Raw genomic sequence first — 2,853 nt, 5'->3', positions numbered from 1 at the left:
TTAAAGTAACCAAACTTTGAAATGATTCTGTTCCATGTGAAATTTGTGATACGTGCGTGGGAACCTGTACCTAAATAATCTGAGGACAAGTCAGTGGCCTGGATTTCTACCTCGCAACATTGTAGCAAGAAGCTAGATTATATTCATCTTTCTGCCCCTTTGCTCCAATCTTCCTAACTAATAAGAACCTGAATGGATAGAGATGAGCAAAAATTGTTTTAATGTAGAGGCTTGAGGAGAACTCTCGCAAACTAAAAGCAATGAGTTTATATACCTAAGACTTTTATCCAGGCCCAACACCATGCTGACATTTATTTTTGGAAACTGTCACAAATGTGACTTGTTAGGATACACTGGGTAAGATAAAGCACTGAAGCAACCACCCCCTCCTTGCTTGCACAGTGAAACTGTCCTCATCAAAAGGGCTGAGAAACTCTTAAATGGCCAGCCAGCCAGCCGAGTGTGGGAACTTGTCAGATCACGAATGAACAACCTGCTGTCATCACGTAGAAACCCCTCCTAGTGCAATTGGAATCAGCAAGCTACAAATACTACCCTTAAGATTTGGCTGCTATGCCCAACGCCGCATTGCTTGGGCTGGCGACAAATTCTGTCTCGTGGGATGAAGTCCACAGGCTTATCTAAAATAGGAAAGTCACAACATTTGAGGAAAGCTATTTCATTTTCTCCAGGATAAAACTGAATTAACTGTGGCGGTGTTTCTGCTGTGGTACTTCTCTCTCAGCAGCAGAAGGGAAATTTTTCAGGAGCCTCAAGCCCTGACTCCTACTCCTTAATGGCACCGAGGGACAACTAAGCCACACAAAGACATCATCTTGGGCAAGTTCAGGAAGCCACCAAGTAAAGTGATCCCTGGCATGCCTCCGCGGCCAGCCAGACTTCATTCTTGCTTGCAAAAATTTCTGAAATGGGAGTCCTAGAATATCTGCATAGTGACCTCACCAATAGATGGAGCTTTTAAAGGTAAATTTTTAAATGACGGGGAAGACTGAAGTAGTAATAGTGAAAAAAGCTTTTCCCCTCAGGAACCCTGAGTTTTACCTCAGAGCCAAAGCCAAGTGTGTCCTCTAAAGCCGATTTCCCCCCCAAACGCTGCATTGTGGTCAGCTTGGAGTGAATGAAAAGACATTCTTTGCATTTGTGCATTAGGGGACTCCAGGGAAGTTATATAAGGCTTCTTTTATTTTCTTACCCTTTATGGGGGGTAGGGAGAGGTTGTGGCCTATTTCTCCTGATTAATGTCATAATCTATTCCTTTACATGCTCTCTTCATTTTTTAAAGTTAATGGTAACCCTTACCTTGCATCCCTGAAGCTCACGTGTCTGCCCAGGAATGCGCCGACACTGTTTTCAATAATGGGTTCTATCACATGTTAATCTTGAAAACTGTATTTCCAGAAGCCAAAAACTTTCGGAATCATTTTAACTAGTACAGTTTTGGAGCAGTCCCTCACTATAATTCTGGACACATAGGAGAGCATGAAAGGGGATTTTGCGTTCTTGCTGCATTGAAGAGGGCCAGAAAGAGATGAACAGTCTGTTGTTCTTTACAAGAAGATTGTGGTCTTTGGGGCCTAATGTCAAATTGCTTCGGGTCAGAGACTTCTCACTGGAATGAGCTGGAAAATGTGGTCTGGTACTTGGCACAGGGCTGTGCTGGTGCAGATAACATTCACTATTCCAAGGCTAATTACCAAGCACAGTGAGTGAACTAAAGCCGCTGTGCTGTTTTTCAGACCATATTCTAAATCCCCTGACCTGAGACTTCTTTCAGATCCAGCCTCTCAAAATAAATGCAGAGAAGTTTGTCCAGCGGGTGAAGTCAATTAAAAGAGTAAGATTGTCTGCAAGGTCTTGGAACATGAAGGTTTGCGATACCCAGGATGAATCTACCCTATCCTGTGACTGATGGTGCCATTCTGTTCAAAAGATAAACCTACAGCACTGGGCATAGATGTTGAATAGGAAGAACAGTGCTGACTCGGCCTCCATGTCTTTTGCCATCTTTGGCTGGAAGAAACAGGAGGTCCCAGAGCAAATTGTACTTTTTCTCATTTAAAAAGCAAGAGCCAGCCCTGAATTGGTGTGGCTCAGTGGATTGGGTGCTGTCCTGCAAACTGAAAAGGTGCTGGTTTGATTGCTCAGGGCACATGTACGGGGCTGTGGGCCAGGTCCCCGGTTGGGGGCGCACAAGAGGCAACTGATTGATGTTTCTCTCCTTTCTTCCCCTCTCTAAAAATAAGTAAATAAAATCTAAAAATAAATTTAAAAAAGAATGAGCCACCCCTGGCTGGAGTGGCCCAGTTGTTTGGAGCATAGTCCTGTAAATCAAAAGGCTGCAGGTTTCATTCCTGGTCAGGGCACATGCCCTAGGTTGCAGGTTCAGTCCCTGGTCAGGTGCGTTTGAGAGGGAACCAGTCCATGTGTTCTGTCTCATGTGGATGCTTCTCTCCCTCCCTTTCCCCTCTCTCTGAAATCAATAATCATATCTTTGGGTGAGGGTTTTTAAAAATCCAATTACAAAAATAAAAATATTTAAGGAAAAAAAATAAGAGTCCACTGAGACCCCTGCAGCCGTAGCGACTCCTGATTGTCAACGCACAGTGCCTTGGTCGTGGCCCGGTTGGCCAAACATTCAGACCTTCCCCGGAGAACGGGAGAAGGGGAGTTCCATTAAAAGAATGAGGTGTTTCCTCCACTTGAGAAACTTGCCTGTATCACTTTACATCATTAACATAATGTTAGCACCCAAAGACTTTGGGTGCTAACTAAAAAGAAGAAACACAAACTAATTTCTTGGCAAAACAGATCACGGAGAAAAACCTGGAAGTG

Source organism: Pteronotus mesoamericanus, unplaced genomic scaffold, assembly GCF_021234165.1.
Source record: "Pteronotus mesoamericanus isolate MK-2021 breed Mesoamerican mustached bat unplaced genomic scaffold, CSHL_Meso_final scaffold_507, whole genome shotgun sequence".
Lineage (NCBI taxonomy): Eukaryota > Metazoa > Chordata > Mammalia > Chiroptera > Mormoopidae > Pteronotus > Pteronotus mesoamericanus.
Note: the sequence above shows the minus strand (reverse complement) of the source record.